We start from the raw sequence: 25550 nt of genomic DNA, 5'->3' as shown, positions 1-25550 counted from the left end.
GGATCTGGTCCCAATGCAGCATTCTGGACAAGCAAAGCTTCGAGGTAAGCTAAAGAGATGAGCAGCGCAGGCACTGGATACCTTGGAGCCTTGTAATCTCGCTTGCACAACCTCCAGATTGCATGGTTCTTGGCTTCAGTGCAGCTGGGCACAATTTCAGTGCACATCTATGGAGACCATGTCACAACAACAAAACAAACCAATGTAGCTGCGAGTTACATTAACAGCTTGAAAAAACAAGTCAACAGACTTGAAGACTGCTCTGGGAGCCTCTCCCAGGGAGTCAGACTTTGGCAGAAAGAGAGTCAAAAAGTGCCTCTTTTTGACATTTTTAAAGCTAAGATTATTCTATATGATCTGTAGCTTGTCCTGTCTAAGGAGTTTTTGTTTGTTTGGAGAGAACTCATTTGCTTTATTGTTGATCAGCACTAGATCTTCCTGAGGTGTGGAATATCCTGTATAGTGTGCGCTTCTTGTCCTAAGAGATGATTTCCCTGCTACAGATGCCATACCCATACAATGGTACATCTTTTCCTAAGCTCTTACACTGATGTTGGTCACAAATACACTGAGCCAGATTTTTTAAATCTTCTGATACGTCAGTCACTGTCTGGTTACAAATTGGTAGTAAGAATTTACACATCTTACAGCAATATCTCGTATGACAATTCTGAAGTAATTTGTTGGATGCCTCTTTCTCCTTATAGAGAGTACATTAGTACACGTAAATTAAGGCTGGTAGCAGCTTCCTCATTACTAAACTAAGAACAAACTGGCTTCTTAGTGTCAGCAGATCATATCCTGGAGACTATGTGGATTGGAGATTTGCCAATATTAGGAACCTCGTATATTTTTAAATTTCACATTTTTTAATCTTGATTTTTATGGAAGATATGATTTATATGCCACTAATATCAGGGTGTGTAGGAAAATACACTTTGAGAAAGCTGGTGAAGAGAAGGAAAATTAAACATTTTGGAAGGGATCTTAACTGCTCAATGTGATTTCTTTAAAAACAAATGTAAGGTATGCCCTTTTTTGCATCTTGAATCTTTTCATCCGATTTGCATATATCCTTGGGCTTTATTAGTTCCCTACACTACAGTACATTATAAGAATTTCAATATTTGTCTTATTTAATAACTAAACTTATGTCTGTAAGAGAACAACAATAAAAATAGCAAAACCATTCTCATTTTCCTGATTTTTTTTAAAACCAAGCTTCTTTTGACTCATATCCTGGACTATCTTAATTTGTGATGTCTCCAGAATTTTTTTTTCATTTTTAGTATTTTCCCTAGTTCATCTTTTTCCTGTTATTCAGTTCCCAACTCCTGTTTCCACATATCCTCCCTTTTTTCCACCATCTCTTCCTGTTTCTCTAGACCTTTGTGGAGAGATACAATCTTCTTTGCTCTTTATCGCAGAAATTTCATGAAGTTCTGTTCCAAGTCCCCTTAAAGTATGTGGAACAAATTGCTCTAGCTCAAGGAAACACTCGAATGAGAGGCGTGGAATGACTTGAAATTGCGAGTGTGAAAGGGGATGGTCTATGACCTCTCTTAGGTCCACTCAACCCTTAGGATGCCATGATTCCAAGAAGAAATACTCTTGAAATTGACAGATCAGGTAAACTCTATGTGTGTGTGTGTGTGTGTGTGTGTGTGTGGGTGGTATGTGTGTGTGTAAACTCTTTTTTGTGCATTTAGATTCTCCAACTCAAGTGCTATAGTTTGAAGTTAAGTTATGCTGAACTGGAAAATAAACAGCCAAAAAAGTTTCCGAGCCATAAAAATTTGGCTTTTTTCAGAGAGGCCAAAAGAGCAATATTGTCAGATGGTCAGAAATCTTTATAATATCTAAGAATAGATTAACTCAGAGGGGAGAGTAATTGTGGAGTGATTAATTCCTAATGCAGGTAATAGGTCTTTCTCTGGCACACCCTGGTTCTTCCTACCTATATGGTAACTTTAAATCTTCCCAGGGAAATTAGAGGTCATTGATATCTGTAACATTTCATGCCCTCCTCCCCTTTGATTCCTGTGGTGAGAACTTTATTCAGTGTCAAAAAACTCTGGTTTTATGGGACCATGCTCAATATGGAAGCCATTGAAAAGAAAGGCTGCCCAGTTGTATGTCACAAGTGATAAGTATAAATTCAAACTTATTTATTTTGTTGAGGCAAAATAATATTTGTTTATTTGTTTCATATTGCACCTGCTCTTTTCCAGGCACACTGTTAAACAATGGTGAGTAAAGCCAGATATGGGACTCCCACCCTTAAGGAGTATAGAGTCCAGTGGGGAAGATAGATAGTAATCACAACATCACACAAATATATTTAAAATTGTATCAGTCATAAATGCTAAAAAGGGGAAGTACAATGATCTATTAGGGTACAACACAGGTGGGTTTGACATATTTGTGAAATGTGAGGAGATCTGAAGGAAGAAGAGGATTTACTTGGTTGGTGAGTGGGGTGACCAGTTCCTTAGGGTCAGTTGCCAAGTGCCAAAACTCTGTGGTAGGAGGGGTGGAGAGAGAGGGCCAGTGCAGTTGGAATAAAGTGAGGATGAGGCGGCCACAGAGGGCAATGTGAGGATGGGCAGCAGGGATCAGATCATCCAGGGACTCAGTGGCCATATTATAGGTGATTTTGGACTTTAATTCTGAGAATAATAGGAAGTCATCAAAATTCTTTGGGGTGGGGGGAGTAGGGTGGAATTGGTGATCATATATGTAAAAAATATTTTATTTAGATATTATACTAAGCATCCTATGAATTATTAGAGGAACTTGAACATTTAAAACTAAGATATATTTTTTAAGAATTTATTGTGATTAGAACTCTTAACATAAGATTGATCTTAACAAATTTTGCATACGATACATTGACCATAGGAACAATATTGTAAAACAGCTCTCTAGAGCTTATTCATCTTACTTAACTGAAACTTTATGATTGTTGATTAATATCTTCTTATTCTCTCTTCCCTTCCCAGTCCCTGTAACTACCATTCAGTCTTTGATTTTATAAATTTGACAATTTTGTTTTATTATTTTTTTAAGTTTTATTTTTCAATCAGAGTTGACATTCAATATTATTTTATATCAGTTTCAGGTGTATGGCATAGTAGTTAGACATTTAAATAATTTACAAAGTGATCCCCCTGATAGCCATCTGACTCTATACATAGTTATTAACAATATTATTGACTATATTCCCTATGCAGTACCTTACATCTCAGTCTCTATTTTGTTAACTACCAGTTTGTGCTTCTTAATCCCTTCACCATTTTCACCTAGCTCCTCAAACCTCCTCCCATCTGGCAATTACTAGTTTGTTCTCTGTATCTATGAGTCTGTTTTCATTTCCTTTGTTTATTTTTTTCCTTAGATTCCACATATAAATGAAATCATATGGCATTTGTCTTTCTCTGTCTGACTTATTTCACTTAGCATAATGTCATCAGGGTCCATCCATGTTGTTAAATATTGCTGAATTTCCTTTTCTTTTTCTTTTAAAAAAAGACCGAATAGAATTCCATCGTACATATATACTGCTTTTTAAACTCATTCTTTTGTCAATGGACATTTAGGTTTTTTCCTACCTCTTGTGAATATTGTCAATAGTGCTGAAATAATTATGAGAATGCTAATACCTCTCTGAGATGCCACTTTCAATTTTGGGGGTATATATCTGGCGGTAGAATTGCTGAATCATTTAGTAGTTTTATTTTTAATTTTTTGAAGGACATTCATACTATTTTCCATAGTGACTGCACTATTTTGCATTCTCACCAACGGTGTTCAAGAGTTCCCTTTTCTCTGCATGCTCACGAACACTTAATGCTTTAAAAAAAAATAATAATAGCCATTCTGACAGATATGAGATGACATCACATTGTGTTTTTGATTTACTTTTTCCTGATGATTAGTGACAATGAGCGTTTTTCCACATACCTGTTTGCCATTTGTATGGCTTTGAAGGAATGTCTAATCAATTCCTTAGCCCACTTTTGAAATAAGATTATTAATATTTTAGTTATTAAATTGTAGGAGATCTTTATATATTTTGGGGATTAACTCTTTATCAGCTATATAGTTTGCAAATATTTTCTCCCATTCCATTCCATAAGTTGCCTTTTCACTCTGTTGACTGTTTCCTTTGCTGTGCAGAAGCTTTTTAGTTTGATGTAGTCTCACTGGTTGACTTTTGTTTTCATTGCTTGTGATTTTGGTGCATATTCATGAAATCATTGCCAAGACCAATGTCTTGAAGGTTTTCCCCTGTTTTCTTTTAGGAATTTTACAGTTTCAGATCTTATGTTTGAATTGACTTTTGTTTATGATATTAGATAAAGGTCCAATTTCATTATTTTGCATGTAGATATCCAGTTTTTCCAACATCATTTGTTGAAGACTATCCTTTTCACATGTATATTCTTGGCACCCTTGTCAAACATCAATTTATTATGTGTGTGTGGATTTATTTTGGGGTTCTGTTCTGTTCTGTCTTTACACTAGTACAATACGGTTTTTAAAAAATAAATTTGTATTGTTCAGTTACAGTTGACATACAATATTATATTGGTTTCAGATATACACATGATTAGACATTTATATAATTTATGAAGTGATCACCCTGATAAATCTAGTACCCATCTGACACTATACATCGTTAATACAATGTTATTGACTATATTCCTTATGCTATACTTTATATCCCCATGACTATTTTGTAACTACCAGTTTATACCTCTTAATCTCTTACTACCCTCACCCAGTTCTCCAATGCCCTCCCATCTGGCAACCATCAAAATGTTCTCTGTATCTATGAGTTTGTTTCTGTTTTGTTTGTTCATTTATTTTGTTTTTTTTTGTTTTTTTTTAGATTCCACATATAAATGAAATCATGTGGTATTTTTTTTTCTCTGTCTGACTTACTTTACTCAGCATAATACCCTCTAGGTCCATCCACACTGTTGCAGATGGCAAAATTTCATTCTTTTTATGGCTGAATTACACTCCATTATATATATATATATCACTTCTTTTTTATCCATTCATCTATCGATGGGCACCTAGCTTGCTTCTATATCTTGGCTATTGTAAATAATGCTGCAATATATCTTTTCAAATTAGTGTTTCGGTTTTCTTTGGATAAATACTCAGAAGTGGAATTACTAGGTCCTTCTTTGTCTCTTGTAACTTTTGTTTTAAAGTCTATTTTATCTGGTATAAGTATTGTTACTCCAGCTTTTTTTTTGGTACCCATTTTCACAAAATATCTTTTTCCATTCCTTCACTTTCAATCTGGATGTGTCTTTCAATCTGAAGTGAGATTTGTGTTGGCAGCATATGTAAGGGTCTTATTTTCTTATCCATTCAGCCACCTTGTGTCTTTTGATTGGAGCACTTAAGCAATCCATTTACATTTACAGTAATTATTGGTACATATGTAGTTATTGCCATTTTATTATTCATATTTTTGATCTTTTAAAAAATTATTCTTAAAGAAGTCCCTTTAACATTTCTTGTAATACTAGTTTAGTGGTGATGAACTTTAGCTTTTTCTTGTCTGGGAAGCTCATTATAAGTCATTCGATTCTAAATGATAGCTTTGCTGGGTAGGGTAATCTTGGTTGTAGGTCCTTAGTTTTCATCACTTTGAATATTTTGTGTCAATCCCTTCTGGCCTGCAAAGCCTCTGTTGGGAAATTAGCTGACAGTCTTATGGGAGCTCCCTTGTAGGTAACTAATTGCTTTTCTCTTGCTGCTTTTAAGATTCTCCATTGTTTTTAACCTTTGGTATTTTAATTATGATGTGTCTTGGTGTGGGCCTCTTTCAGTTCATCTTGTTTGGGACTCTGTATGCTTCCTGGGCTTGTTTGTCTATTTCCTTCACCAGGTAAGAGAAGTTTTCCATAATTATTCTTCAAGTAGGTTTTCAATTCCTTGCTCTCTCTCTTCTCCTTCTGGTACCCCTATGATGCAAATGTTGTTATACTTGATGTTGTCCCAGACACTCCTTAAAATATCTTCATTTTTTTTTTAATTCCTTTTTCTTTTTGCTGTTCTGATTAAGTGTTTTCTGCTACCTTATCTTCCAAATTGCTGATTCAGTCATCTTTTTCATCTAACCTATTGATACCTTCTAATGTAGTCTTCATTTCAGTTATCGTATTTTTCATTTCTGACTGGTTCTTTTTTATGTTTTCTATTTCTTTTTATGTTTTCGATCTTTTTGTTGAAGTTCTCACAGAGATCACTGAGCATTCTTATAACCAGTGTTTTGAACTATGCATCTGGTAGATAGCTTGTCTCCATTTTGCTTCGTTCTTTTCTTGATGTTTTGTTCTATTCTTTCATTTGGGACATATTTCTTTGTCTCCTCATTTTGGCTGCCTCCCAATGTTCGTTTCTATGTATTAGATAGAACTGCTATGTCTCCCAGGTTTGGTAAAGTGGCCTTATGTGGTACATGTCCTGTGGGGCCCAGTGGCACAGTCTCCCTGGTCACCTGAGTTGGGTGCTCCAGGTATGTCCCTTGTGTGGGTTGTGTGTGCCATCCTATTGTAGTTGAACCTTGATTGCTGTTGGCTCATCAATGAGAGAGATTGACCCTCAGGCTGATTGTCTGTGAGGGCTGGCTGTGACTATAGTGGAGGAGCTGTTGTTAAGGGGCTGACTCTAGGGAGCAGGATTTACTTAATCGGTGCTCTGGTACCTGCCAAGTCGGCTTTTTGGGTGTGTCATTTGTGTTGGTAGTTAGGTGGTGCTCTGGTGTGATCTGAAGCTGGTCATCAGGTATGTTGGTTCTGGGGTTCCCTGGACTCTGGTGCAGGCTATGGTCAGCTCCTGCTTATACTCTCCCTGGAGTCACTTGGTATGAGCTACAAAGTGATCTGCAGATGGTTGCTACTTGTATTGGGTTTGAAGGTGCTGGGAGAGGCTAAGCTGAGAAATGAGGTCTGCTGTTGCTGGTGCTTGCCTTGGGGCTGCTTAGCAAGGGATAAAGGGCATGTGAAGGCCAGACACTGCCTGTTTGGGGTTTGTGAGCCACTGGGTGTGGCTTGGGTGGGCCCCCGAGTTGAGTGGGGCAGAGTTTCAGGAAATCAAAAGGACTGGTCAGAATGTTGTTAGCTAGGTTGATGACAACTCTAATATGACGTCTGCCTATGTGTACAGGCTGGGGTGAGGAAGGGCTCAAGAAAGGAACAATGGATTCTGTCAACACTTCTTTCTGAGAGAAAGCTGCCCTTTAGCCCTTGCCCCGAAGCCAGACAATTCAGTTCCGCTCTGTATGTCCCTGGTGTCTTTTGAGTTGCTGCCCCAGTGCTGGAGCTTGGAGCAAATGATTCTGTCAGTGAATAATTCTGTACGCTGGCCCATTAAGAGGAATGCCTGAGATTCCAGCAATCTCTGTCTCACTCAGCCACAACCTCTGCTGGTTTTCACAGCCAGAAGTTACGGGAACTTCTCTTCTTGTCACTGGAACCCTGGGCTGGGGAGCCTGGTGTGGAGCTGGGAACACATTACTCCTCAGGGGAAACCTCTGCAGCTGAGATAGCTCTTCCGATTTTTAACTTCCACATGTGGGTGTGGGATCACCCTGTTCTGCCTCTCTGTCCCCCCTACCAGTCTCAAGGCAGCTTTTTCTGTGTATACTTAGTTATAACACTTCCATTCCGCTACACTTCAGGCGATTCTCAATGACGATTGTTCTGTAGTTTAGTTGTAATTTTGAGGTGGTCATGGGAGGAGGCAAACACAGTATTTCCTTACTCCACCATCTTAACCGAAAGCCAGAACAATACTGTTTTGATTACTGTAGCTTTATATATATTTTGAAATTGGGAAATGTGATGCTTTCAGATTTGTTCTTCTGTTTCAGGATAGGTTTGGCTGTACGTGGTCTTTTGTGGTTTCATATGAATTATAGAATTGTTTTTCAATTTCTGTTAAAAAAAAGTCTTTGAGATTCTTATAGGGATTTCATTGAATCTGTAGATCACTTTGGGTAGTAAGGACATTTCAACAATATTAAGTCTTCCTATTTGTGAACATGAGATGTATTTCCATTTGTTTGTGTCTTGTTTAATTTGTTTCATTAATATGTTGTAGTTTTCAGTATATAAATCTTTTCTAATTTCCTTTCCAAAAGTTCATTGTTAGGGTACAAAAATGCAACTGCATTTTGTATGTTGATATAGAATCCTGTAATTTTACTGAAGTCTTTTATTAGTTTTAACAGTTTTTTAAGGAATGTTTTGAATTTTTATATTTATGATTATTTCATCTACAAACAAGGATAATTTTACTTCTTCTTTTTCAACTTGTCTACCTTTTACTTTATTTTTTTCCTTGTCTAATTGCTCTGGTTAGGACCTCCAGTACTATGTTAAATAGAAGTGGTGAGAGTGAGCATCCTTATCTTGTTTTCAATTTTAAAGAAAAATCTTTTATTTTTATTTTTTTACCATTGCATATGATATTAGCCTTGAGCTTTTCATATATGATCTTTATTATGTTAAGCTATTTTTCTTCTATTTCAACTTTGTTGAGAGTTTTTATCCTGCAAGGATATTTAATTTTGTCAAACACCTTTTCTGCATCTATTAAGACATCGTTTGATTTTTATCTTTTATTCTGTGGATGAGGTGGATCACATTAGTTGATTTTTGTATGTTAAACCATCCTTGGATCCCAGGGATAAATTCCACTTAGTTATGTTGTATTAGTCTTTTACTGTGCTGTTGGATTTGGTTTGCTAGTATTTTGTTGAGGATTTCTGCACCTATATGAATCAGGGATACTGGACTATTGTTTTCTTTTCTTGTGGTGTCTTTGTCTGACCTTGATATCAGGATAATGCTTGAGATATATTTTCAAAAGGTAAACTCATTGTCTGGCTTACCTCCTAGGTAGTTGTGTACTTTGGAAAAATCTTTTATTTTCTCTGTGGCCCAGTTATCATATCTATATAATGCTCTAATTGGCTTTCCAGGATGGTTAGGAGTCTCAATTGAAACAACAGTTGTAAACACATATTAACATAAATATTGTAATTTTTAGGACTTGTGGAGTCATTGCAGCAAAGAAAGAAGAAGAAAAGGCACAAGGAGTAGCAGTCTTTGCTATGAATTACTTGGTGTCGTATTATTTCTTTGCCTAAATGAACTTAATACAGAGTTCCTGAAATGGCAAAATGGTGATAGAGAATATTAAGGAGCTAAATTATGATAGAGAATATAATAATGAGTTTCTTCTTTCTCTTTTTCGGGGTGGACTTGTAAATGAGTCGATATTATGTATAAATAAAATAGGATATTTGATCTCTTTTTTTGATCTTCCTGTTTTGATCTTGTCATTTAACTTCATCATATTGACAGCAAGAACATTTTGACTCTTCCATCTACTCTTTTCTCTGCCACTAATAACAATAGTAAAACATATGACAGCTGTATTTCTTGAGTGATTACTAGATTACTGTATTTCTTGAGTGATTTCTAGGTGCTTTGCATTCATTTTCTCTTATTATTCAACAGTTTGATAAGATATGCATCATTATAATCCTAATTTTATAAATGAGAAAACTGAGAAACAGTCAGATAGTTAGGTAAAGCAACTTGACCAAGATCAGTCAACGATATGGACAGTTCATGGAATACAAAAGTTATTAGAAGTATATAAACCATACAACTGGCCAATCTGTAATGATAGGTCAATCCTAGATTACTTGAAAGAAATTACTCATAATATTATCATGAACCCACAATCGATTACTTTTAATCAAGGTCATAATAAATATTACAGGTATAAATAATAAGAAATAACAATATAATAATTAAAACTTTACATGATAAAATGTGTTATTTACCAAATTTAACGGAAGAATGAAACATTCTTGACAAAATTTAGATAGCAAATTTTTTGCTTAGTATGAGAAAATTGTCACAAAAAGAAAACCCAAAATGGCTGAAGATATAATCAGTAAAATTTGATATAAATGAAAGGCTTATAAATGATAAAATATTCATCATAAAATTTACCTCCTGAAGAATTGATCCTGATGAAAATAATATCATAAAATAAAAGAAAAATTAGAAATACTTTAAGTGTATATCAAAGAATTACAATGATTACAATTTTCTTCAATGTGTATTTTTCTTTATAAAAATGTGGTCAAAACAATCCAGAATGAAAATAACAAGATCAAATCTGTGGGATAAAATTATTTCGAACCTGTTTTTGCATTTTTATGTATATCTTATTAGCATCTACTATGGGATCTTGTTAATCATAAGTACCTTACTAAAGTAATATACTTTACTTGGTATATTTCATTTTTCATCCTTTTTCTTCAGATTAAAGTTTTACTTTATCTTATTTGGAAAATGAATAAATAAAAATTAATGGTTGGAGTCCATATGCTACTTGGAAATGACCAGCTAAAAAAGAAGTTGATATTTTACATTTAATCAGTAAATAACCTTTTTATTTCTGCTTGGAAATAATACGATTACTTGTTTGGGATGGCTACTGACTATATAGTCACATTATAGTCACCTAATAAATTGTATGGAATTCTAGTTACTCAATTAAATTATTTTATAAGTTGATAATGAATTTAATTTATAATTTATGATAGCGATTTATAATTTGACAGTTTGGAGAATTCCAATCAGCTTAAAAGTATGAGATAAGATGAAGTATTTGACAAAGAAGCCATCTCCTATTTTGACCATTAAAAAATAATTCAGATTCTGTTTCAAAAAGGACTCACCTGAGTTATAGTTAATTTTCCATTGGTAAAATACGTAGTAACTATAGGAATATTTCATTCGCCTATAGTGGAAAGTAACTCCATTTGCAATCTAAAACCAAGCATAATTTCCACTAATAAGTTATGAGAACTGGCACAAGGAATTAATGATGACCAAAAGATACAAATACTAAACTAAATGTTTAGTTAAAAAGAAGTAATCTTCTAGAAAAAAATCCAAGTTTTTAAAAAATATTAAAATATGTGCATAGTTATAGTTCTTACACTAGAGGTACTCTTACATAACTTTGTTATAAAAAATTGCTAGTGAAATGAAGTGCAATATATTAGTGGAAAGAGCAGCTTGAGAATTGTGAGATGTTGAATTTCTGGACTGTTTTAGATCGGCAGTTCCAAGACATACTACAAAAGAAGAAAAACCTCAAATTTTTTATATAGAACAAAACTTTTTTTAAGATCTGGGAAATCTGTTTGTATGTTGTTTATGGTTGAGTATATTAAGCCTAAATCTAGGCAGTGTAGCATAGTGATTAAGAGGGCAGCCTCTGGAGCCTCACGGCTTAGGTTCAAATTCTTGCTTTCTCATTAGCAGCTATAGGACCTATGAACAATTGGGAAAAATACTTAACCTCTTCAAGCTCTGTTCCTTCACTCCTGAAATGGGGATAATAGTCCTGCTTCGTAAGATTGCTGTCAGGATTACATGTGTTAATTCATCTAAAAATTCTACCTATCATTATTATTATTACTAGCTACAGGTGAGAATTTTCTGGTCTAATATAGTCTTTTTCTCAATTTAATATATAGTTGGTGTTTGAAGAATGTTTTTTCCTATCTAAGTCATTCTTAACCTTTATATCCATGTTCTTCTTGAAGGCTTCCTAGATAGCTGTGGATCGTGTGTGTGTGTGTGTGTGTGTGTGTGTGTCTTGAGTTTGGGGTTATTAAGATTATAAAATGTGGCATACTATTCTATTGTGATATGAATCTAATATTGCAGATGTTAAAACAATAGTAACACAGAATAAAACTGAGAAGGTATTTATAACTGCGACCTTGGTAAAGTACTTTTCCTCATGTCTTAGCTTGTTTAGTATTTTTTAAAAAATCATGTAAAATGCTGGCATTGGACTAAATCCCTAATTTCTTTACTGAGCTTTAGATTTATAATATTCTTCCTGTCTGAAATGCTCTCCTTACACAGCTGGTCCCAATTTAATGAGGCCATGCATCCTTGGACACCTGTATGATGGACCAGTGTAAGATGGATCGTTTGTTTTTAACCCACTCATGGTTGTCAGTGGAAACCACACTGTAAGGAGTAAAGGCATCCAGGAATTAAGTACGCAATATTATATACAATACTAATATGGAGGTAGTGCTAAATGACAAAATGATGTGATGAAAAGAGGGGTCACCCTAACTGCTGTAGAGTTTAATGTCGATAGGCATTTACTAACGTCTTACTGAGCTGAACTTTCTTTAGGCAACATATTCCAGATAGAAGCTACTGCAAATTTTTACCTTTAGTTTTCACCTTCACTACTGTCTCCTCTTGCTGTTTATAAAAAACTACCACTTAAAGGGCAATTTATTACCAGTGTTGAGTATCACCACCATCAAGGACCCACCATTTTTAAGGCACTCTGCTGGGCGTTGAGCAAATATTTGCAAATGTTCTAAATGCCAAGGCCTCTTGAGAACTTAAAAAGAATGTTGCTTAGGCAGGGATAGGGGTAGGGCAGAATAATTCCTGGCTCTGCAGTTGTGCAGCGAATTTTGAAAGTCTGGTCTGAAGGTCTCCAAAAAATGTACCACATCTCTACTGCTTTAACTATTACTATGTTGGTGGCTTAATCTCTCTCAGACTGTCTTGAAGTATTCTTTCATCTTGACACTGGAAGAGAGCAAGAATTCTCTTCATTTGAGTTTTGATCTGTGTTTGAAAAAGGAATTATGGAAATGTAGGTCTGCAGGGGCATGACAAGGCAAGCCATCGACCTCACAATGAGGTCTCAGCAAGTTGCTTCATGTTTTCCATTTATAGCCATGTTATAAATGTTAGCTCTTTTGAAGCACCCATAAAACAAAATAGGTTCATTAAATATGAAGGGATAAGTGAAGTTGGCAGTTGCACCTATTCAAATAGGCTTTCCTTTTTAGATGTTTACACTTCAGAAAAAAGAACTGTCAGAAGATGAATACTTCTTTAACAGTGGCTGCTCTTGGCCTCCCTTTTATGGTGAGAGATCAGTCAGGGTCCAGAACATGTGGGCTTTTCGCTCTAGATCTAGCACTAAACTGGTCATTGAGGTTAATGTCACAGTGAAAAGGCAGGATGGCTTGATCGCTATTATTTCATTTACTAAGTTTTTATGTAAGGATGAAGCCTGACTGTCTCGTGTTCCTTCCTGAACAATCAAGGGCATTTTTTCATGACTTTTCTCACATGGACATGGGCAATAGTTCTGGTGTATGGACCAGCTTTTTCTATCTGTAGATTCTCTTCTTTTATGAAGCTTCCTTTGCAAATTTGGCTTCTTTTCTGAACCTACAGTATCCACATTTTATTGAGCTGAGGGAGGTGGCAAGATAAATAAGAGATTATCTTAACTCTTGAAATCTACAGTCAGAAAATGAGGTAACTGTGATGATGTTTAGTAAATCACCATGCAAATGTGAGACAAATTGAATGGATCCTTGAAAGATGGAAAAGTTTACATGGTTTCTGGTTGTGAAGCAGTTTGAGGAAAGGCACAGAAGCATTTATAACCAATGGACACTCTTTTTGGTCCTTATTTCATTTAGTCAAGCAATATATGACACCGTTGACCACTTGCTTCATCTTGAAGGATTCTCTTGGCTTCTGTGACACCACACTCCACTGGGTTTCCTCCTATTTTTCTGACAGCTTTTTTTCAATCTCATCTTCGGGTTTCTATGACCAGATAGTTGAAGATACTTGGCCTGTGCCTCTAGCCAGGATGCTCTCGTAAAGGTCAGACTTATATATCTAAGCATCTGCTGTTCACACTCACATATTCAACTCGTACTTAAGTACCTTAAATTCAGCATGTCCAAAACTGAACTCATTATCTTTCTTCCCAGTTTTGCCTCTTCATTAGTGTTTCTTATATCAGTGAATAATGTACATCCAGTTATTCAAGTCAGAAACATGGTATAATCTTTGATTCCTCCTTCCATATAATAAACCATCACACCTTTTATATTGTAGTTTCTTAATATCTCCTGAATCTTTCCAGGTCTCTCCATCTCCATTGCCATCATTCCATCGTCTTTTGTTTGGATGATGGCAGCAGCTATCCACCATAAATCTTTCTCCTAGCTAATTCTTTCTCTACATTGTAGTCAAAATGAATTTTTCTAAAACATGAGTATGATCATTGTGTTTTAATAGCTCCCCTTTGCCCTAAAAATAATATCCAGATCTCTAATTAAGGCTATTTTTGACTTTCTTGTTTTGGCCTTGCCTCATCTCTTGCCACCACTACTCAATTTCTCTGAACTTCAGCCATTTTGAAGTGCACTTGCAGTCCACCAACTCACCAAGTGAGTTTTCATATCTTCAGGACTTAGTGTTCACTGTTCCCTCGCTAGCAGACTCTTTCCCCTTGCTTTTCTTGTGGTCTCAGCTGGGAAATTACTGTTAATACTGTATTCTGATAGTCTGTTTACTTATCTATGTTCTTTTAGGTCAGTCAATACCTCTTATACAGTCTGGAACATTTTAGATATTCAGTAGATTTTTTTTGGATGTATGAGTTAGTGGTAATATACGAGGTATCTTTAAGAAACGACAGATAACCCAACTTAACTGGAATGTAGGATATTTGAAGGATATGAGTGAAAGACATGAAAAAAACATGGTTAGGTGTCTTGGGTTGGGTTCCCTGAACATAAGTTCTGAGATAAAGATTTCAGTGCAGGAAGTTTATTAGAGGACGCTCTTGGGGTTGACTCTAGTGAGGGATTTAGGGAGGTAGGATATGGCAGACCGAGAAGCTGAACTGAAATGAAGTTGCACTGGGGCCCTCAGCTAATTCTACATGGCATACAGAAGCTAGCATAACCTTACAAAGTTGTCCTGAATTGAGACAAGGGGGTTGGGCCTTTGTATATCCATAGCCATGAGTCATTGGATGTGAGCTGCCTCTGGGGAGCAAGCAAAACTTGGGCCAAACAGCAACTTTTGGCCAGAGCAATTTCTGGGGCTGGCGGGCGGGGGTGGGGGGAGTGGCGCGGGCGGGCAGAATTTAACTATGATCTGTCAGAAGCCAACACTGCTGGCATCTGGGGGAATGAATGTCTTGGTACCGAAGGGGAATTTGGGCGGCACATCACAGCATCCGTGACAACGGGCGTACTTTATTTCATACTGAGGAATTTATACTTTATTTGGTAGGTTTTAGGATGCCATTGAAAGTTTTTACATAGAGAAGTACTATGATTCAGAGCTGTATTTAGGAAGATTAATCTGGCTGAGGTGTTTGTATTGGATTGAAGGTAGAGAAACTAGAGTTAGAGAGGAATGTGGGAAACTTTTAAAATAGTCCAGGTAAGGAAATAAAGGCCTGAGCAAGAGTGTTGGCAGTGGAAATGGAAAGGGCAGGTGGTTGGTTGGAAAATGCATGACAGTGCTAGAATTCATAGGCACTGGCAACTGATTAAATATGAGAAATATGGAAGAGGAAGGAGACTCAAAGGTGATTCCAAAGCATTGAACCTGGCTGAAATGTAAGAATGGTGGTGCTGGTAGTAGAAATTTAAGAAGGATATAGTCTTGTCAGTAGATTTGTCAAATTTGCAGGATGGTAGTCACTCAAGTGGAAGTGACCTTCAGAAGGCTGGAAAGTTTTTCAGGAGGGCAAAATACACAGAAATAAGTTATATAATGATATAAAGATGGCCATGCAGCAGTGTAAGTATCAAATGGATATATAAATAGTTAATGCTAAGAGAGGCCAGGGAAGAGAGAGTAACTGTGGCCAAAAAGTCTTCATGGATGAGATAGGTTTTGAGTGGGGTCTGGATGGAGGTGTGGGATCTATACTTGGGAAGGAGAGATAGGGAGGGAGGAATAATGACCTTCTAGGGGTAATGCTTTGAGCAGAGGCAGAGAAGTAGGAATGCACACATGTTGGAAGGACCATGTGAAGATCGATTTGGCTGGAAGAGAGGATTCATTGAAAAAATTTTGTTTTAAAAAGTTGAAAAATTGATGGGGGAGGGACTTGAATAACAGGCTGAATGACAGGAAGGTAGAGGAATTTGGAAAACTTTGCCTTTGTTTCTGAGGTTTGATCCTCTTTATTGCTTGAATGTGGGTCTCCTTTAACCCACAGAATTAGAACTTTTCACTTGAGAGGCACTGCTGGTGATTGGCATTCTTTTTCATGGAGATTATATGAAAACATTAAAAGAAAATCCAGCCCACATGCATTTCTGAGGCTTTTATATTCACAGTCTTTGCTTAGTGGTTTTCATGGGGCATGAAGGATCTGCAGCCTAATTGATCAGCTGGTTTACAGGCTCACCCTAAAAAGTAAATACTGTGTATCTGCAAGTGAAAAGTCAGTATGTGTAATCTAGCTGCCTAGTCACGCCTGCTTCAAACACTGTTGAAAACTTTGACCAAGAGCTATAAAACTGTCAAGAGCTGGGGCCCAAGCAAGCTTCCACATTAAATAGCTCATTATTGAAGCTATTGGGAAGATAACAGTGCATGCATTTAACTTGCTGGGATCCCTTGCTTGCTACAGAAGCATCTGGCAGAGTTAAATATCTTTGTATTACATCATTCTTCATTTCTTGTTTTTCATTTATACTGTACTTTGATTTATTTGACATTGAAACTTGTCCCACCCTCTTCTAAATTTTATACTCATAGGATAGAAAGGGTATCTTGATATCAATGCAACCTCAAAATAAAATCTTCAGATTGGCACTCAGACCATTAAAAAAAAAACCCAAACAGAAATTACTCTGGTGTCTTCAAACAGATGTTTAATTTCCCCTCTTCCAAAGTGATCATGGGCTGCTACAAGACTTCCTCACTGCCATTTTGTGACATTCACAGCATCGGTTACTTTCTATTTTCTTTGCATAATAATTTCATCAGAGAGTTTGAAACATCTCTTGGGAAAAAGATGAGAATTACTGCTGAAGCAACTAACTTTGTTTTTTTTTTTTTCTTCTTTGAACAGGAGGATGTGAATATGTGCTGAAGCTCCATGGTTACTTTTGGAATGGCCTGCTAGATTTAGGACCAATGATGGAGAGTATGAAATTGATGACCTATGAACAGCTAACTTTTGTTAAGGTAGAGTGGCCCAAGCATGTCTGTAGCTTTCCACCCAGCTAATTGCATGAGCTTTCACTCAACAGAAAAAAATCATGTCACTTCTTGAAGTATTTTAAAAAAACACCTGAGCATGTTAAGTTGCAACTAATATTCAACAACTCTACATTAATCTCTATGAAGCAAACAAAAAGTATTTACTCTTTTTATCCATTGTTCAACTTTGCATATCGATTTTATTTTTTCGTCCATAGAAATGCTTATTGCACTATGAAGGTTTTTCTGAACATATATATTATATTTAAAGTGTCCTTTAGATGCTTGGTCTAAAGTGAGTATGTTTCAGTGATCCAAAGAAGAATCACACTGGATTGTGTTTTGTATTTTCAATGTTAATTAATAATCTTAATTGCTTAATGCCTTACTTACTCTGTTTAGATCCTTCCTGAATTTAGTCTAATTTTCACAGCTGCCTTAGATATCCCTAGTATAAACTTTTCATTTTCTCCCTAATTACCTCAACTAGAGATGAAGAGAGTCATCTCCAGACCCCATGGGGTGATGTTAAGGGTGCTGAGAAGATTTCTTTATTTCTCAAATTATCTCTCATAAATAGTTTTTTTTTTTTAAATTGAGATATAATTGACGTGTAACATTACATTAGTTCTAGGTATATGACGTGTTGATTCGATATTTGTATATATTGCAAAATGATCACCACAGTAAGTCTAGTTAACACCCATCACTATACGTAGTTACAAAATTTTCTTTTCTTGTGATGAGAACTTTTAAGATCTCTTCTCTTAGCAACTTTCAAATATATAATAGTCTTTTATTAGTAATATTCCTTTAATAGGCATCAAAGATCTCAGTGCAGTTTCCTTTACCCATAATATCTACTAGCTTCACCCCTGGTAGATGAGGTTTTTGGTTTACTAACATGTTTTTAAAAAGAAGCACAGAAAATATCAACGGCCACATAGAATTAGCCACTGACCAATAATGAGATAGAACTATGAGCTTTGAAGTCAAACTGACCTGGGTTATAGACCTGGTTCCATCATTTCCTATCTATGTGACTTGGGCAGTTTATTTCTCTGAGGCTCAGTCTCTTCATCTTTCAAATGGGATGAAAAAATGCATGTCATAAAGTGAGGTAATCTTGATAAAGTAAGTCAAGTGTTTAGTGCAGTCCACAGTGCGTTGCATATAATAAGTGCTCAGTAAATGCTAGCTCTCATTATTACTATTTAAAATCTAGGCAGCAAAAAGTGCCTTTCTTAGAAAAAGCTACAGAGATTTGCTGGCACTAAGCTATACCTTTAAGATGCTTGAGGGCATACTTTAGATTTTCAATTGAGGCACTAGCCTAAATTCCATTTTAAGAGATTAAAGTGAACTGCCCAACACCTGAATGCTTACTCCTGAAACCTCACTTAACACACCTGAATCCAAACTATTCTTACAGCTTTTGCCTCTTGCATTGACGTGTTTGATGTCTGGCACCTCTTGCCGCTGCTGTCATGGTAGCCAAACTCTGGCTTCTCCCCATGGTTCTCTATCATCAGGAGGTTTGGCTTTGTTACACCACCTCATCTACCCAGTCTTCACCCTCTGGACAGAGTTCTGTGTTTTGACTTTGCCCGACCATGTCAGCAATGATGGACCCATCCCGTGGGCTGTATATAGGACACCAAGATGTTAAAATCCTCAATTAATGGAACTGGTGGAATCTATACCAAAACACTATTATGTAAGTGCCATGTAGAAGATTCTGGTAACCTGCTCCTAGATTTTTGACTCAGTTTCAAATTTTAGTTTAATGCCCATTTTGCTTAGAAAACTTTAATATGCCCTGGCTGTGATTATCTATCATATATCCAAGTCTCCTAAGAATTTCTTGAGTTAGCTTTGAATTAAAAAAATACAAACTTTTTAAGCTGATATGAAAATCATTGTAAAAAAATACATGACAGATATAGGATAGTATAGAGAAGAGAATATACTGTTCTTTTCATCCTATCCCAGAAATAACTACAGTTAACATTTAGAGTACTTTCTTGTTTCTGTGCATATATTTGTGTAATTGAGATAGCACCTCTTATGTTTTCTGCTTAACGCTATATCATAAACATCCTCCATTCCATAATAAAAATCTCTTCGTAAACATATTAATCACTGCATAATATTCCTCCACATAGATGTGTCATAGTTTTAATTATCATCTATTTAAACTGTTTTTGTTTGATTGTTAGAAATGATACTAAAGTAATCATATATGTCCATAAACTTTTTTTTTTATAAAATTAAAACTCAGTTCTAATACCCTTTTTAATTTGAGTAAAAGAATAATTTTCTTCCTTTCTGCCATCCTCGGACAAGAAGTAAACTAGGTGGAAACAATTGTAGACACTTAAATATCTACTGAATGAATAAATAAGTATTTAAAAGATAATTTGCCCTCATTAAAAATGAATAAGTAAGGATTCTACTTACCCTTGAATACAAGAAGTACGTTGAAGAGAAGGGATATAGAGAAAAATAAGTCAAACTAAAAATAAATCTAGGAATTAGAAAACTGTTCTCTACTGCAGTGGAACACTTCCATTCCCAGAATAAAGAATATACTCATTTTCTTGCTTCCTCACTGAGGCAGAGACAGCTGGCTAGTGACCAAACCTGTTTGCTCTTCTTCCTGGACACACAACTAGACTCTATTTTCTAGCTTTCCTCAAATGCGTGGCCAAAGGAAGATGAGCAGAGTGATATAAACCACTTCCAGGCCTGCCCCATAAAAATTGCTCACATTCCATTTGCCATTGATCTACCTACCTCTTGATGTCGATGAGCACAATGACCTTGGAAGCCATCTGTTGAAGATGGTAGAGCCCTTAAATGGAAGAAGCTTGGATTCCTGAATCTCTGCTTGGAAAAAATTGCCTGCCTTTCAGGTGACGGGAACCAGAAACCTAGGCTCATTTTTGAAATGTCTTTCTCCCTCACTTTCCATTTCCAAGCCATCATTGAGTCCTTTATTTTGTCTTCTATATATATTGAATCTTTTCTTCTGTTCATGTTCTCTTTTTTTCAACACTTTTTTTCAAGTTAACATAATCATCTTTCCCTGGGCTGTTGGCATAGCCTTCTAATGTGAATCCATTCTAGTCTATCAAATTTGTTTTTCTTCTACTATCTACTCTGATGTTGGATGCTGTAGGACATCTTATATTGTGATAGGACCCCTGGCCTTGAACCTTTGTGCTTGCTGTCATGTAAGGTCAAGAACAAGGGTGGTAGGAATATTTATAGAAGCGATTTCTATACTAGAGAGGAAATAAATTAACCATACATAGAAGTGCCTGAGAATTGCATAGATATATCATACTACTCCCAACCTAAATGTACCTTCCTAACTCAACTTCTCCAAAAATGCTTGTGGCCACCTAAGATGAGAAATGTGATGTGACAAGTGGGCAGGGCTATGGGAGGCTAAGGGGAAAGAGCAATTCTAACCAATTCAGCTAAAATGTATTACTTTTGCAAATTTTACAAAGATAATATAACCATGTGACACATTGCTAGGGTCCCTCTAGGGCCTTAGAAGCAGCTGGTGCAAGAGAAGGAGCCTAAAACTTTAGCTTCATTAGTTTCTCTGAAAATTCATCTTTAGAGGGCAGCCACTTTTGTGCAATACACTGTAGTTGGGCTTGTGATATGCTCTGGAACCATATAGGCTCATGGTGCTAGCTATAAGATACTACTTTACATAATATCTAGTGTGTATTTGCTTGTAATTCAGAACCATGTGTCTTAGACATAGTTGGTGCTTGATTTACCTAGTGAGTGATACTCAGAGGAGAAAAAAACTATACTAGAAGAAGAGAAAGATAGAGGAAGAGAGAAAAAAGATAGAGAACCGACAGGAAAAAGGTCAAGGAAGGGGTTTGTGTGGCATGAAGCCTTCACGCAAGTTTCTCCTGCTTCAGTGTCAGACTCATCAAACAGCACGCTGACCTTGATCAGCAGATGTTGATGCCTGCCCCACATCCCCTCAGCCACATGAGTTTACTGGGGGCTGCAGTAGAAATTTCTAGCTCACTAATAGCATCCCACATCAAACCTTTGTTTCTCTTACCCTCTGCTTGAGGGCTTTCCTCAGTGCCATGGAGGTCACCCCTGTAGGCAATTATAAAGGCATGTGGCATTAGTGTCCCTATGACAACCCTCATCACAGGAATGGAAGTTGATAGATAAATGCACCAGCCTAAGCAGCTTCTGGTGAGATGTTTTTAAGGTGAATTCCACACAATTTCCCAGAGAATTCCCAGAGAAACTGAGTGCCAGTTGCCCACAAAGGCGACCCATTCTTTACCTCATTTATTGGCATCTCTCTCTTCCCTGACTCATTTTTCCCACTTTCTCTCCTGTGCTTCCTGAGTTAACCTCTCAAACTATCACACTCAGGGTCTGCTTTTGGGGCAACACAACCAAGACACATGGTTTAAATAAGTAATTTGCCATTTAAAGAAACAATATAAATATTAAAATACAAAAACATGAAATATAGTTTTTAAAGGAAATAAATAATTTGAAGATACTAAGAAAACTACAGAATTATCTATTTATGTTATATGTATCTTTTTAAAAATAATGCTGAGATTCTGCAGAAAGTAATTTAGTTTCTATGAGAAGATAAAAAAGAACCGAATTATTGGATTCAGGGCTTTAAAATTCTCTTGCGTTTATATTCCAACTTTGGCTTATTAAAGGGCTCTGTGCTCCGTTAACATACACATGCACTTATAATATAAACAGCTTAACTAGACATCTGTGTTGACTACATATAAGAGGCAGTTAACTTTTTGCCTTGTTTCTGTTCAATGATCCTGATATTTTAGTCTGTTGGCCAGATGAAACAAGATTGGTTTGTTGGTACCAGATGTGTCACAGTTTGGGTTTGCATTTTGCAGGTGCTCCCCCCAGCTGGGAAGATGGAAACTTGCCATCTTTTTGAGATGATGATTCAGGATAGAAATATAAGTGTGTTAAAAATAATTCAACATATTAATGAAGGGCTTTGTCCCTTGTGGGCATCTTATGCATAACACATGAACAGACTAACAGCTGTTCTATATTTTGAAAGAAGACTTAGAAAGTTGGAAGTATTTGTGGCTATTTAAAACATAAGCAACTGCTTGGAGCCATGGAAACAAGATTCAACAATAAACTTGTATTTGTGAGGGTTCCCCCAAAATAATAATCCCACAGGGCTGTATTCAGGGAGTCTTAGGGTATTGAACAATCCTTCTATTCCATCATTTGGATTCACTAAAGCAGGGGCTCCCAACCCCCAGGCCATGGACCAGTACTGGTCCTGTCAGGAGCCTGTCCATACAGCAGGAGGTGAGTGGTGGGCCAGCGAGTGAAGCTTCATCTGTATTTGCAGCCACTCCCCCGCACTAGCATCACTGCCTCAGCTCCACCTCAGATCATCAGGCATTAGATTCTCATAGGAGCACTGGTCCCTGGTGCCAAAAAGTTGGCACTGCTGCATTAAAGCGTCTTTTTTTGTAGGGGCAGATGCCTCTACAAAATGTAGAGATAACTACATTTATTAGATATGTGGATTGCTTTCTAGCTGATTTCTACCCTCCAATATTTATATATTAAAATCACACTTAAAAAAGTCCCCATTTATTTTTGCCATTTTCATTTAAATGTATTGTAAAAGAACTAAAAGCCCATTGAAAACTGAGGTATTAATAAAATGTATCTTATCTTATTCCAGGCCTTTAAAGCAAGAATCTTTTAGGCAATGATGTTCATTGTTTGTCCCTTCAAAAATTACTTAATAGATATTAACCAATGTCAAGGAATGGCAGTAATCTTTACATTAACCTCTTACCTTACATTAATTCTGTGGAAGGAGGAACTTTGTAAGCCTTTTGATTCAGCTTCTAAACGAGGAGAGTGTTAATCCCACTCTATTTTTGCTACTATGGCCCTCAAAGCTACCCCATGCCAACAGCTCCATTTGGATACTTAGCGATAGGCTTTTCCTTTTTCTTTTTTCTTTTGGAAATTGCTGTCCTCTCAAGTGTGGTAAGGTCTACATGACTGGCTCTTGAGTTTCAGTTTCTGGACTTCAGGAGTACTTTGTGTAACACAATTACTTTGTATCTTTGGAGTTTTTAAAGAGAACAAATCAGCTTAATTTTAAGAGAGTAAGTCAGAATCAGGTTGGCATCTGTGTTATTTTAGCCTCACTGCATGTAGCAGCAGCGATGACAACTGGTCATGGCAATCAGCAAGGCTGGGCTGTGATTTTGGTGAAGGAAAGGGATGGTTTATTGGTGTTGAAATTTCGAATATGGCCAATGAAAAGAGACCTAATCTAAGTCCTAAGACATGCATTCTAGGCACAGTGCTCTTGCTCAACAAACTGTGCCCATGAGCAAGTCTTAAAGATAAGATGGTTTAAGAGGAGGAGTTTAAGTTTAGAAACCTATTATTATTAAAAAGAAGTATATGCAATAGATTTTGTGTTTGGAGGGGACGGAGGTTGCAAGTTGTCAAACTAGTTAAGAGAGAAATTTGGCAGTGGAAGGGAAGTTATTCTTATTTTGAGAAGTCTTGACAACCAAAAAGGGCCTTCGTAACCACTGTCAAAAAAATAGCTATCCAGTCAGAGAGCATGGAAGACTCAGAGCCCAGGTATGGGCATTAGAATGGTGAAGTGATGGTAATGGCTAGTTCAGTTCTCATTAATGAGTAAGAACAAATGAATTACCCTAGAAGCATGTTTGAAGTGTGGGAACCCATAACTGGAATTTTTTCACTGGTGAAACAAGGTAAAATGACTTTCAGTTTAACATGAGTACTCATATTTCAGTTAGTATCAGTGGAAAGGAGCAAGAACACGAATGATCTAACAGAAGGAATACTAAAAAAATTAATTTGAATTGTAATTTAAAACATTTATAGCTAAATTGGGTTACTTCTAATGTCCTTGGCCGCAATAATGAAACCAAATTGTGAAGACCTGTTTTTGGGAGTGAAGTATTTGTTTTCTCTTCCACCAGTGTCCAATGCTTCCCAACAGCCTCTGCATACAAAGAATTCTCAGATGCTTTTTAAAAAATTGGCAATAGAGCTATCTTTTTTCAACCCTAGGGTAGGGATTAGTTATACTTTTAAAAGCTGGAAAAACACCTTATTTAAATAGTTCAGTTTTATGGAGAAAAAAAACAAGTTCCAAGAAGCTAAGTCTCATAACTGATTAACGTTAGAACTGAGACTAGAACCTTGGTTCTTAGATACGACATCACGTTGTTAGATGTTGGAAGGGATTGCCATAGAAGTTGCTCAATAAATGTTTGCTGCTGAGTAATAACAACTCTGATGATGAATTATTCTCATGATTCCCATCTCTGGGAGCTGGTTTAAATCAGTGATTCTCATGGAGGAAGGGAGGAGAAAGTTGTGTGTAGTTTGAAAACAAAGCGGGGCTTTGTCTTACTGCTTTGGTTTGTTTTCAATAATGGTATTTATTTTGAATTTCAAATTACATTAAAAGAGAGCATGATATTTTTGTGTTTACTGAGAATGGTTGTACCTGTAAGGGAACCCATGTGTTAGCTTTTCAAAGTTCTTTCCAGGATTTTGCTTCTGTGAATAAAAAAATCACTTGCTATCCTTTTTAGTTAAAAATGAAACTAAAAATGGATGAGACTGTGAAATGAATGGATGAATAGTCTAGGAGTCAGTTTCCTTTTTGACGCTCAAGATAAACAGAAATTGCAGGTGTAAACAACCTATCAACTGATGTTCATCAACTGATGAATGGATAAATAAAATGTGATATAGCTACACAATGGAATATTTTCAGTCATAAAAAGGAATGAAGTAATGATGCATGCTGCAACATGGATGAACCTTGAAAATATTATGCTAAGTAAAAGAAGCCAGACACAAAAGGCTACCTATTATATGATTCTATTTACATGAAATGCCCTTAATAGGCAAATCCATAGAGACAGAAAGTAAATTAATGGTAACTCCCACCAGGGCTTATGAGAGAGAGGAATGGGGAGTAACTGCTAATGGAAATGGGTTTATTTTTAAGTGATAAAAATGTTAGGGAAATAGATGGTGGTATTTGCATAACACTGTAGTGTACTAAATGCCACTGAGCATTACACTTTAAAATGAATTTTATGTATATTTTACAATTAAAAAAAAGGAATTGCATCAGTGACACTTTAGTACATCAACTCTTTTCATGTGTCTATATTTATGAATAGGATTAGATTTTGGGATTAAGGGGCAACCATCTTGTCTGCAGTTAATGGCTTCTGTAGATCCAGGAAAAAATATGTATATGGTACATATGTGTAGTTTTATAATTGCATGTAATTATACTATATATAATAACATAATTAT

Source organism: Pteropus medius, unplaced genomic scaffold, assembly GCF_902729225.1.
Source record: "Pteropus medius unplaced genomic scaffold, Ma_sr-lr_union100, whole genome shotgun sequence".
NCBI classification, from domain to species: Eukaryota; Metazoa; Chordata; class Mammalia; order Chiroptera; family Pteropodidae; genus Pteropus; species Pteropus medius.
The sequence above is the reverse complement of the archived record's forward strand: the minus strand, read 5'-3'. Positions refer to the sequence as shown.